Genomic DNA, 14,169 nt, shown 5'->3' on the forward strand with positions numbered 1-14,169 from the left:
GTTTGTGATACTTTGTTATAGCAACCCTAGCAAATTAATACAACATCCACCTGAAGTTCTGAAAAATACTCAGCCTTCTTCTCCTCTGTGCATTTGCTCAATATTCTTGAAGCTTTCTCACATGATTCATTGCTTAGTAGAAGTTTTTTTATATGTATCTGTTTTTAAACCCCTTTTCCTAATTGTCCCGTGAATTTACTTGTAATGTTATTTATTCAGTTAAACTGGAGCTTACAAAGATCTCATTTAAAAGAGTTTCCATAATGTCACTTCCTTTTCTGCTGACTTTTCTCTTTATAAACATTCACACAAATTTAGAGAATCAGAAAGTGCCAAGGTACCGTCTGTATGAATGTGACCTGTAACTAGATTGTGATGGCACTTGTATCAAAAGATGCAAAGTAAAAATCATTACGTTCTTTACAGTCATCATTGGTGTAGTACTTACGTAACTGCCATTCACTCTTCTAGCCTCTTCCTTTTCTTCATACTTCCTACCTGTCTGAGCATTACTGCTTGTCTTTTTTCTATATTTCTCTCAAATATATACACTTTTCTTGTCCCAATTCACATACAATTTTTTCTTGAAAGACGATATTTAATTATGTTTTAGAAAATTTCTTGCCTATCATTTGTGTTCCTAGAGCTAGAGAAAAATGAAAGGATGTCAAGAAATCAATTACACCACCAGAGAAAAAAGATTAGCCTCTAGATTCCATCATTTCCTATAAATCCTCTTTGCTTGTTTCTATGACTAATGAATGCAGAATGGAAAATTATTCACACTCCAGCAGCAACCTGGATGCCAAACCCATTTGCAGAAGGCCTGGAATAAGGATATCATTCAGGATTCGTTCATTTTCAATGCAAACCGTGGAATCTGAGTAGGACAAGAGTGTCAGGGGGAAAGGGTGTGTTTTCGGCACTGCAGAAAGCTGTCATGGTGACGAGGAGGCATAACAACTTACTTATTTATAAAAATAAACCTGAAAAGAAAGTGAGTCAGGCACAGGTTTGCGATTTCACTCCTGTCGATGTCAGATGGAGAATATATCCTGAAAAATCTTAGTTATCGGAATCCCGAGAAAAAGCATTAGAGGAGGAGTAGTGACAGAAAACCCTACCTTTACAAAGGCGGGGATATAAAATACACTCATCTTCAGGTGGTTTGAGATTTCTATAACCGACAATTTTTGGATTTTTTCTAAATTCAAAGCAAGGAATAATTTTTGTGTGTGAAATTCAAAACATAAATGTGTAGTGAGTTCTGAATTTTATTAAATTGTGTGTTCTGAGTTTTTTAATGAAAATTTTGCACTCATCGTTTTCCCACAGGTGTGTTTTTCCCCAGCACTAATCTTATTCATCATAAACCAAATAAGTAGCAAAGACCAGGGAATATGTTAAAATTCAGAAAAGAAAATTAACTGAAAATCAATCCCAAATAATAAGACAACATTCTAAAGGTGGATCTACCCTCTCGGCTTGAGTGCGTTAGGGTAAAGTGTCACTGGGATTAGTGTGGGGTTGAAACCCTGCTGGGGGAAGAAGTCTCCACCGCTACAGCTGTGAGTTTTGAAAGGGCCAGACCCCATAGCCTGGTGCTCAGCAATGAAGCTTAACTGGCCACCCGACTCCCCTGGGGGGAATTGTGGAGATGCGAATCAGCAGCAAGCCTTGATTTTCCACCAGGTGCTCTTTCACTTCTTGCCAGAGTTAGACATTTAACTGGGTGAAAGTTCAGGGGTGAATTTCCCCTCCCCCCCTCCCCACAATGGTATGAATTTTGCTGTGGAGCAGTCAGGTAGGAAGTTGTCCTCATTCTAAAATACATATGTGGGTGCCACAGAATTCCGTCAGCAGGTGAGCTGGAGAGGTTCTAGTTTACTCTGTGAAAAGTGTTAGTTGATTTCCCCATCCACAAACCCACCTTCCTCCGGTGTAGACCAAGGAAATAGAAGGGAGGTTGCTTGATATTTTTAAGGAACTGGTTACAGAATTTTAGTCAAACTTTGACATAATTTTTTAATTCCGTGGCATATGGAACATGAAAATCTTACAAAATCAAGGTCTTATAATCATGTCAACCATATTTGTAACCACTTTTAGGGTCTGTGATGAACTTATTTATTGTCTACAGAAAGCAAACAGACACTGCCAGCTTCAGTGTGTTGTATTTTCTGGGTTTGGATTAGACATTACAAGAGTATTTAAAATGTGTTTACTGTGTATGAAGCTCTGTCCCACTACTTGGTGAAAGGAAAGTTTCTTGCCCTGAAGATGCTTATACCTTGCATGTAGAAAGGAGATCAAAGTTATAGAATATTTTGGTGAACATTTTTACATTGACAAGATTATACATAAACATTTAACACCTAGAAGTGAAAGTTTTGTTCATTTCCATGGCATTTCAACACTTCAGGCATCTTTCTAAAAGAAAATTTTAATTTTCTTTGTTGCTTAAACCCCTTGACAAGCTTCCTCCCCACTCGGGCACAGAGAATGGTAGATGCCTGTTGGAAGGATTTATTTGAGCTCTCCATCCCTGTCAAAGACTGACATGTCCTTCTATGAACTCTATCCTTTCCCTTTAATAGAAAATATTATTGGGCTTGTTTCGTTTTCTCTCTGCTGCTAAGCTGTACTTTCCAAAGAGGCAGATGTTCTATCCACCCTATTTATTTTTGTCTCCCTAGAAACTAATGCCTTGCATACCTCATAGCAAGTATTCAATGAGCATTTCTGAAATGTGTGAATATTAATACCTCTAACTTGTGGCACGTCAGCAGGCAACAAAGCAAAGCCGAAAGGAGAAGTTCTACTCCTCTTCTGTGTGGCCCCACAATCTTGGCTTATTAGGTGTTGGTTGGGGAGAGGAGCGGTAGAATTTCTAGGGCTGCCATATGTCTCCATTTTCAGATTCAGCCACAGAAATGAGAAGACCAGTGAATGTGAATAGAGATAGGATGAGACCGTAAATCATTCACTCAAGCAGCTGACTGGGCCTTGAGGTTTTCAAAACTCACGTGCTCGCTCGCCCTCTTTTTTTCCCCCAACACCTTTTATATCCCATCACCCTATCTGGTAGGTTTTCAGTATTGGTTTAAGCCTAACTTATTCTTTAGATTTCTTTTTATTTTTAAGATTTTTTTGATGTGGGCCATTTTCAAAGTCTTTATTGAATGTGTTACGATATGGCTTCTGTTTTATGTTTTGGTTTTTTGGCCCCGAGGCATGGGGTATCTTAGCTCCCTGCCGAGGGATCAAACCCACACCCCCTGCATTGAAAGGCTAAGTCTTAACCTCTTTTGAGGCTCTTCCTGTTCCAAACAGACACATACGCACACACGCATTCTTTCTCACTTTCTTAAACTCTCTGCTCTATCCCAGCTGACTCACATACAGGGCCTTCTATCATTGCATTCCTGTAATAATTTCCCTATTATGTGATCAGTGAAAGCAACATGTTATTTAACCCATTGGGAGAAGTCCCTACTCATTTTTCTATGAACCACAGTTATGAAGCAACTCAACAGTTAATTATTTGCTGGATTAATTAATGGTTGAAAGGCTTACTATATAGATGACTGGAAAAATGGGTGGGTGGGTAGATGGATGGATGGATGCATGGATGGATGGATGGTGAATTGGAGCAGTAACTGCTTTTTTACTTTACCTTGTCAACTTGGGTGATTCTTAATACTCCAATAATAGATTAAGTAGATGAGAGTAAAAACTCTGCAGGAAGGCATCAATAGCAAAATAATAAGCAAAATAAAATACTCTTATAGTAAGCAGTCTGGTGCACAGTCTTAAACATTTATATTATACAACAGTATATCAAGTTACTTAAGATATTGCCCTATTTTGTGGAGATTTTTGTTAGGGTTGGAGTAGAGGTAGCACAATTTTTTTAAATGAGGCCCCCCCCCAAAAAAAAAAACGAAAGAAAAATCAGTGATTTTAATGTATTGTTTTGATTATGGTTTTCTTTAAAACTTCTAACTATACAGTTTAGTTATTGTGTGCATAAATTACATCTGTGTACTTGATGAATTAGTGGATTCATAAGGAGGTGTCCTGTGCCACTTATAGTGGAAACTGTGTTTAATTATTTAAAAAATTTGTATAGCACCAGAATTTAGTATTACTCCCAATAGACACACATTGATTTAAGCAGAAATGGAATGATTGCTTTGATGTCTACTCAGAGGGTTCTCAGGACTACCGCAACACAGTAAATGAAGCTGAATTTCAAGTGGGCAGCATTGTTCCACTGTAATATTGCATAACTGAAATGTGGAGCCACAAGGGGTGTGACACAACTGAAACTATATTTGGTACATTTAAGATCTGAAATGATGACTTCTTTTTAGAAGAGCAAACAGAAGATCAAGCAGCGAAGTTTCAGTTGAGTCATCTCACTTGTGACACTTATTTTAAATGCAATCTGTTTAACTCCAAGTATTTCCATCTTTAGAAAACATGGGCCTCTTTTCTAGGGCACTTCTCTTATCCATTTGTAGGCAGCTTGCTGAAGAGCTTCCAAAGAGAAAAATCCCATCTCATGCAAAGTAATATACTTTGACTTACTTTTATGGAGAGTATCGTCTCTGATGAAAGATGACTGTTACCTTTTCTCTGTTGATTATTACCTCCTGCTCTCAGAGAATGGCTTCCTGCAAGTTCAGATGCAGCTCTGCATTCACAGTCCACAGAGCAAAGATGTCTGAGCATTTTCCCTGTGTTCCCTGTAATAAGACTAGTTATTTTCCAGGCTTTGGGTAGCTGTTGGGAGACATTTCTCCACGGGCCTCTCACATTTCTGCCCATCTTTTAAGCAGAAGCACTGACTATTTTTGCAAACAGCCTAGAAAATAGTGTCTCTCTCTCCAGAGCAAAGGATAGGCATGTTTACTGCCCATTATAAAGATTCAGGTTCCCTAAGCTCAGGCTTTCTCTCTTGTGACACAAACCATTGAGTATGCAGGTGTCACCCAGCTCTCTGCACCTGTGGGAGGGGGGACTCAAGGGTCCTGATACTTTGCCTACTGCTTTTACTATGAGTAATAACATCTTTTGTTTCAGATTCAGGAGTCTTGTGTCTTCTGTCATCTATGGGATTATAGTAGGCCAACTTGTTAACTTCAAAATAGGATAACATCTCATATCCTTCCAGTAAGTGAAAACAGTGAGGTAAGAAATATTATTTTAAGCATTGTGATATAGAATTAATTAATTAAACCTTTGGTATTAACAAATACTTGTAATATATTAAATAACATTTTACTGATGGCTGAGTTGTATGGTAAGTTTAGAATAGTACTAGGAAGAAATGCTTCATTATGACATAGTATGTGCATTTATTCAGTGTTACAGCAAGGGTAAAATTAAATTTGCATAATGTATAGCATAGCTCTTCACAACCAGTACGTTGCTCTTCACAACCAGTACGTTACTTTTTGTTGAAAAGTTGCTACTTTTCTAAATTTAACATTTTAATCATGAAAGAAAAGTAACCTTAAGTTAAAAGAGTTATATGGTTAAAAATTTTCAGGGACTTCCTAAAAGTTCCCCAATTATTTTCTTATATTTCATATCCCCAAGAAATTGTATTTTTCCCAAGGCATGTTTCTAAAATACACTTGCTTAATAAAACTCGCTAAGTTTGTTCACATTCAAAAATGGTTATATTTAAAAATCTGTATAGTTTAATTACTGCTAAATATTATTTTAAATTCCTGGGACATTATAGTTGTTTGTGTATAAGTTCAGTAGCATTCTCAAAATATTTAAGAAGCCTAATTTAAACAACAGTTTTAAATAACTCAAATATAGTTTCATAATATGTGCATTTCATAAAATAAGAATTTTCATTAAGTACTTTACTTGGATTTAAATACCTTTTTATTTCATATTGTAGGTTTAATAAAAGTAATTCAGCATAATGATTTTATTATACTTACGATTCTGAATTACTTGAAAATGCAAATTCAGGGAGATATAACAGTATTCTTTTTCATTATGCACATTTAGGTTTTTTAATAGTGTCTGATAATTATAATGTTAGTAGTGATAGATGTGTTTGACATTAGTGAGTTATGTATATTTTGTAGTGTTTTCAACACCCTGTCTTTCGTAGGTTAAATTGGGTGGTTTATTAGGGGCGGCAACTTCTGTCATGCAGAAATGAAAGCTCACTCTCAAGAATCTTGCCTTATTGTGCAATCTTGCTTTATTTCTTCTCTCTTAACTCCTCTTTGGTTCCTGTTTCTTCCCTACTTCTATTTCCATATTTACCTTCCTTCCTTCTTTTTTTTTTTTTTTTTTTTTTACGCACTTAGAGGGTTTGTCCATGTGCGCCACAGACAGGGATTGGTGGGGGGAGGGGGAAGGGAGACTCCAGAGTGTTTCCCCTCTCTGCCTTGGGTGGTGTCTTCATCAGGGACTGCGTCTTTTCCATGCCTCCAAACATGGCCTTCCTTCTGTGGTTCCAACTCCTACCAGTCAACCCTCACATGGTGTTCTGACCCCAATAGACACTTCAGACTCCTGAGATCTGTTAACACCCCCTCCTCTTGTGTGCCTCTAGCCCTAAGACAATAGCACTTCTAGTTGATGTTAATCTCTGTGTTTCATCACCATCCTTTGCTTAGCTTTTCAGCTCAGGCATCACTTTGATAACTAGTTCTGTGTATTAGACTTGCTCTTTTCAACCTACCCAGAATTGTTTCTGTTTTCCCTACTGGACCCTGACAACTCTCTTGAAGGGATAAAATATCTTTATTGCTCTTTCCTAGTCAGAGTTTCTTCCTTTCCTTTTATTCCTTCCTTCTTGGTTCTTCTCTCTTCTCTTTTAGCTTTGACCCTTCAACTGGCGTTGACATTTTTGCATGTAGAACAGACTATGATTACAACTACCCAATATAACAATATGAAAAACAATGCCAACTGAATTTCTTATTAAACATCTTATGTATCACATTATAAAATGAGCAAGTAAAATAAAGTCTTTAAAAAATAGTTTATCAAAACTGTCACTGTGTGTGTGTGTGTGTGTGCATGTATGCATGTGTGTGTGTGTGTGTGTGTGTGTGTGTGTTGTGTACATGTACGTGATTAAGAGAGATGAGAGAACAGGGCACTGAAGCCCCAGTCCAGTCCCTGCTGTGCATCTTGCTTTAGAGCTTTGGGCTAATCAACTCTTTTTGCCTCTGCTACCTCATTTCTATGATGAGCAAATTACCCAAATCTTGGAAGAAAGGCAAGGGAAGACTGCAAGGTTTTTCTCAGTGTCACACTAGAGCTTGTGCAACAGGTTCATTCAAGGATTATTTTATTTTCTAGGGCAGGGTTTGGCAAATTATAGCCCACAGGTGAGATCCAGACCAAGGCCTGTTTGTTCAGCCCTTGCGCTAATATGGATTTTACATTTTTAAAAAGTAAAAAAAGGAAACCAATATGTGACAGAGATTTTATATGGCACAAAAATACTAAAATATTTACTATCAGGCACTTTAAAGAAAACTTTTGCCAACCCCTGCTCTGGGGGAATGAACCACTGTTTGATTGACTACCTACTGTTGATCAGGATTTAGACTCAGTGAAGGTAGATGATTGATAAATTGACAACGAATTTTGTCCTTTGGGGAAGCAATGGATTTGTGTCTGGAAGAAAAGAATATGGCTGTAGTACTCTCTAGGACATTAATTAGTTTCATATATAACTTTGTAATTATATTTTAGCATCTTCAGTTGATTGTGAGTAGTTCAGGCTGTCTCATTCTCTTTTGAAACAGCTTTACTATCCTGCTGGTTCCCTTATTAAAAAGTACAATGATTTTGTCAATATGTGTTTATTTTATATTTGCATTTGAATGGTATTTTAAACTCTTAGAAATTTATGCTTTGACAATAAACGGGCCACCTCCATCTTTCCTATTTCGCTCAGTTCTTTCAGGATTTTAATAAAACATGATGTCGGATAACTAGATGCGGGTTTTCGCCATCTTAAAAGTCAGTCTAGATATTCTCTTAACAAACTCCAATCAAAGGCTTCTCTGAGTTTTTCCACTTTCTCTATGTTTTTAACATACTGTCTGATGTCTGCAATATTGGATCTTTTGTTGCTAAAGCTCATCTCCTCATACCAAAAGAGCTGTATGTTTATCAAGAGACAGATTTTTTTCCCTTTTTTCTTTGTTTTAATTATTATTGTTAATGCATTATTTGATTAAATAATACACAAACAAATAAAATCAGGGCAGGAATAGAGAGTTGATTCAATGAAGACCCCATTGAATGCTCTGAAAACAACAAAGATGAATTGCTAAGTAGGTGCCGTGCAGTTAAGTCTGGGTGAAGCAGTAGCCAAAGGTTGGCATGCTTGGCTATGACCAGCTCTCTGCTTGGAAGTGCCCGGTTTTGAAAACACCTGTGCTGCTTGTCAAGCCCCCTCTGTTAAATGTGGACATCTTTATGCTTTATGGCTCAGAATGACTAGAAAGCTTATTACCTTTTGCGTGATGGTAATAACAGGGTAGTTACATCTTCTTCTTAGGTGGGGCTGGGGCTAATGGGAGTTAATTTGGGTTAAAAGCCGGTCACAAGGAGACTCCTCTCTCTTAACCCAGAGCCCACAGATCCAGGGTCACCTGAGAGGCATTAGGAGGGCACCACAGGAAAGCTGGTGTGCCTGTTGCTCTAAATAGCTGAACTTGTCCTTTCCCAAGGTCAGAAAATGTAGGGAATTACTGTCAATAGTCTGTGTGATGACCCCACAACTAGACTGGGCTCCCGTGCTTGGAAAATAAAAAGATGGAAGAATTTCTGCGCTCAGACTATTTCTTTTAGTTCTCATTCACTTTAAAGAAACTAGAACTGTAATTTGTAGAATTTTTACGGCGGGTATAAAGTCAAAAGACAAAGGTGACAAAGCTGAAATCGAAATCATAGAGTCATACTCAGAGAAAAAATATTTTAGGTAATACTTACTTTTTTACTTATGTATTTATTTTTATGATTCCCCACTTTGTTCCTGATCTTGTTGAACAAGATGACTTGCAGACAAATAAAGAGCTTAAAGAGCATAAAGATATTTGAGCAGGTATTCTGATGATCTCTGAGATTTAAAAAAATCTGAATTTATGAAAGTTGCATAGCTTCTGCCTTCATGGGAAATTTTGGATTACTATCAACTCTCATGGAACATTGAACAAGATATTTGTTGTTACACAACAAACCTAAAACCGTCACAGTCCTCTCCAGGTGTCAGAGCCTTGCACCTGCCAAAGCTGGATTATTAATGGATTTTTTAATATGAATATGGATATTAATTCTAATACATGATTCATACCCTAATAAAGGTACAGAATAGGTTCAGCTGGTGAGTCTTGATTCAGGTTAGAGGGATAAAGAGTGGTGTCAGTGGTCAAAAAAGGTATCTTGGAAAGGAAGTCAAAAGACCAGAGGAGTTTAACCAACTTGTTCAGGGGGTGATATTTCTGGCAGAAGGAGCAACGAATATAAATACTTGAGCATGGTGTGGCCAATTGTAATATTTTAGTATTATTGGAATGTAGCATGGTGTAGAGATGAGGGGTAGACAGTAGATGAGCGGTGAGGCTCAAAAAGCAAGCAGAGAGGCTGAGTCAAGATGGCGTACTAGGAGGATGCGGAATTCACATCTCCTCACAACTAGGGCACCTACCAGTCACTGGTGGGGGACCATGGACACCTAAGGGGACGGGAGGAACCCCCAGCGACCGGGTAGGACGTGGGGCATGGGGGGAGTGAAGGGGGAGGAGAAGTGGAGGTGGGATGTGACTGGCGCCCCTGAGTGGCGGCTGGGGGAGGGGAAGGGATCCCATACCCAAAGGGGGAAATTGAGGAACCACTGGGAGGACAGAGGATCAAAAGGGAGCGTGGCCAGGTTTCCCCTGCCCACTTGGGCCCCCAGGGACCTGTTGAGATCCCAGGCCTGATCCTCTGCCCACTGATGCCCCCGCCAGCCGCGCGGGTACTGAGGGAGTGGGAGGGAGTGAAGGGGGAGCAAAAGTAAAGGCCTGATCTCCAGGACCGGCACTCCTGTGGGGTGGCTGGGGGAGGGGAGGAGTCCCTACACTCAGAGAGACCCACCCACGATTAGGGGTCCAGCAGGGATGGGGGAGACAGTGGGGGAGGGGTGCAAAGGAACAGAAGGGATGGGACCAGTGCTTTCCCTGTCCACTTGGGCACTGGGAGGCCTGTTGAGCTCCTGGGCCTAATCCTCTGCCCTCAGAGCCTCCCTCCTGCTGCAAAGAGCCCAAGCCCCGCCCCTACACCCCCCCCACGGCCCCACCTCTCCACTTGGAGACCCCCTCTGAGACCCCCTCCACCCCCACTGGGCCTAAACTCCACCCACACACCCTCACTCAGGGCCCTACCTCCAAACTCGGGTACTCCACACTCCAGAGGCCCTCCTTTCCACACATGCTGCCTCTCCCCTTCAGTGCAGGTCCTAAGCAGAGGTCCTGCCCCACACTTGAACGTCGCTCCCCTGACCCGCCTAGGTCCTGCCCCACCCTAAACCCTGCCCCTGCCTAAGTTCCACCCCCCTGCCTAAACTCTACCTCCATAGCCAAGACTTTTTTTTTTTCTTTGCTTTTTTCCTCTTAGACTGGGGTTCTTTTTTACCTTGTTGATTCATTGTAGTCGATTCTTTTCTAATTTTATTTTATTCTTTATACATTGTTATTGTTCTCTCCTTTTGGCTTGTTCCCCCCCCACCCTTTTTTTTTTCTTTTTTCTGTTCTGGTTTTATTTCACCTTGTTGTAGTTGTTTCAATTATAGTTTTATTTTTCCTAATATATTTTTTTATCTCTCTAATTTTATTTTGTTTTTTATTCTTTGATATTGTACTGCTCCTTTTTTTCTTTCTTTCTCCCTTTTTTTTTTTTTTAACTGCGCCATGAAGCTTGCAGGATCTTGGTTCCCACGCTGGAGGCTGGGCTCAAGCTCCTGTGGTGGGAGCTCCAGGTCCAAACTGCTGGACTAACAGAGAACCTCAGATCCCAGGGAATATCAATCAGAGGGAGGCCTCCCGGAGGTCCTCATCTCAGCACCAAGACCCAGCTCTGTCCAACTGCCTGCAAAGTCCAGTGCTGGACGTCTCAAGCCAAACAACCAGTAAGACAGGAATAGAGCACCACCCAACCAAAAAAAAAAGGAAATGACAAAAAAGTATGTTACAGATGAAGGAGCAAGGTAAAACCCTACAAGACCAAATAAATGAAGAAGAAAGAGGCAACCTATGTGAAAAAGAATTCAGAGTAATGATAGTAAAGATGATCCCAAATCTCAAAAACAGAATGGAGAAAATACAAGAAACATTTAACAAGGATCTAGAAGAACTAAAGAGCAAACAACAGTGATGACCAACATAATTACTGAAATAAAAAGTACTCTAGAAGGAATCAATAACAGAATAAGAGAGGCAGAAGAACGGATAAGTGAGCTGGAAGATAAAATGGTGAAAATAACTGCCAGGGAGCAGAATAAAGAAAAAAGAATGAAAAGAATTGAAGACAATCTCAGAAACCTCTGGGACAGCATTAAATGCACCAACGTTCGAATTATAGGGGTCCCAGAAGAAGAAGAGAAAAAGAAAGGGTCTCAGGAAATATATGAAGGGATTATAGTGGAAAACTTCCCTAACATGGGAAAGGAAATAGCCACCCAAGTCCAGGAAGCACAGAGAGTACCACATAGGATAAACCCAAAGAGAAACACACCGAGACACATATTAATCAAATTATCAAAAATTAAAAACAAAGAAAAAAATATAAAAAGCAGCAAGGGAAAAGCAACAAATAACATACAAGAGAACCCCCATAAGTTTAACAGCTGATTGTTCAGCAGAAACTCTGCAAGCCAGAAGGGAGTGGCAGGACATATGTAAAGTGATGAAAGGGAAGAACCTACAACCAAGATTACTCTACCCAGCAAGGATCTCATTCAGATTCGATGCAGAAATTAAAACCTTTACAGATAAGCAAAAGTTAAGAGAATTCAGCACCACCAAACCAGCTTTACAAAAAATGCTAAAGAACTTCTCTAAGTGGGAAACACAAGAGAAGGAAAAGACCTACAAAAACAAACCCAAAACAATTAAGAAAATGGTCATAGGAACATACATATCGATAATTACCTTAAATGTAAACAGATTAAATGCTCCAATAAAAAGACATAGACTGGCTGAATGGATACAAAAACAAGACCTGTATATATGCTGTCTACAAGAGACCCATTTCAGACCTAGGGACACATACAGACTGCAAGTGAAGGGGTGGAAAAAGATATTCCATGCAAAAGGAAATCAAAAGAAAGCTGGAGTAGCAATTCTCATATCAGACAAAATAGACTTTAAAATAAAGACTATTACAAGAGACAAAAAAAGGACATTACATAATGATCAAGAGATCAATTCAGGAAGAAGATATAACAATTATAAATATTTATGCACCCAACATAGGAGCACCTCAATACATAAGGCAAATGCTAGCAGCCATAAAAGGGGAATTCAACAGTAACGCAATTATAGTAGGGGACTTTAACACCCCACTTTCACCAATGGACAGACCATTCAAAATGAAAATAAATAAGGAAACACAAGCTGTAAATGACACATTAAAAAAGATGGACTTAATTGATATTTATAGGACATTCCATCCAAAAACAACAGAATACACTTTCTTCTCAAGTGCTCATGGAACATTCTCCAGGCTAGATCATATCTTGGGTCACGAATCAAGCTTTGCTAAATTTAAAAAAATTGAAATCATATCAAGTATCTTTTCCGACCACAACGCTATGAGACTAGATATCAATTACAGGAAAAAAACTGTAAAAAATACAGACACGTGGAGGCTAAACAGTATGCTACTGAATAACCAAGAGATCACTGAAGAAATCAAGGAGGAAATAAAAAAAATACCTGGAAATAAATGACAATGAAAACACGATGACCCAAAACCCATGGGATGCAACAAAACCAGTTCTAAGAGGGAGGTTTATAGCAATACAATCCTAACTCAAGAAACAAGAAAAATCTCAAATAAACAACCTAACCTTACACCTAAAGCAATTAGAGAAAGAAGAACAAAAAAAACCCAATGTTAGGAGAAGGAAAGAAATCATGAAGATCAGATCAGAAATAAAGGAAAAAGAAATGAAGGAAACAATAGCAATGATCAATAAAACTGAAAGCTGGTTCTTTGAGAAGATAAACAAAATTGATAAACTATTAGCCAGACTCATCAAGAAAAAAGGGAGAAGACTCAAACCAACAGAATTAGAAATGAAAAAGGAGAAGTAACTACTGACACTGCAGAAATAGAAAGGATCATGAGAGATTACTACAAGCAACTCTATGCCAATAAAATGGACAACCTGGAAGAAATGGACAAATTCTTAGAAAAGTACAACCTTCCAAAACTGAATCAGGAAGAAATAGAAAATATAAGCGGACCAGTAACAAGCACTGAAATTGAAACTGTGATTTAAAATCTTCCAACAAACAAAAGCCCAGGACCAGAGGGCTTCACAGGCGACTTCTATCAAACATTTAGAGAAGAGGTAACACCTATACTTCTCAAACTCTTCCAAAATGTAGCAGAGGGAGAAACACTCCCAAATTCATTCTGTGAGGCCACCATCACCCTGATACCAAACCAGACAAAGATGTCACAAAGAAAGAAAAAACTACAGGCCAATATCACTGATGAACGTAGATGCAAAATTCCTTAACAAAATACTAGCGAACAGAATCCAATAGCACATTAAAAGGATCATACAACATGATCAAGTGGGGTTTGTCCCAGTAATGCAAGGATTCTTCAATATACGCAAATCAATCAATGTGATATACCATATTAACAAATTGAAGGAGAAAAACCATATGATCATCTCAGTAGATGCAGAAAAAGCTTTGGACAAAATTCAACACCCATTTATGATAAAATCTCTCCAGAAAGTAGGCACAGAGGGAACCTACCTCAACATAATAAAGCCCATATGTGACAAACCCACAGCCAACATCGTTCTCAATGGTGAAAAACTGAAACCATTTCCTCTAAGATCAGGAACAAGACAAGGTTGTCCACTCTCACCACTATTATTCAACGTAGTTT

The 14,169-nt window shown here is 38.9% G+C and overlaps 1 long non-coding RNA gene across 1 annotated transcript in view; it reads left to right on the forward strand.

Moving 5' to 3' along the window:
- Nucleotides 1-14,169, forward strand: part of LOC113628505 (uncharacterized) — a 128,079-nt gene that overhangs the window by 89,698 nt on the left and 24,212 nt on the right. Inside the window, exon 5 of the long non-coding RNA XR_003436126.1 lies at nt 5,089-5,196. This is a non-coding gene — a long non-coding RNA (uncharacterized LOC113628505). The remainder of the gene's footprint in view (nt 1-5,088; nt 5,197-14,169) is intronic.

This window comes from Aethalodelphis obliquidens, unplaced genomic scaffold (assembly GCF_003676395.1).
Source record: "Aethalodelphis obliquidens isolate GAN/ISIS:26980383/991018 unplaced genomic scaffold, ASM367639v1 scaffold24, whole genome shotgun sequence".
NCBI lineage: Eukaryota > Metazoa > Chordata > Mammalia > Artiodactyla > Delphinidae > Aethalodelphis > Aethalodelphis obliquidens.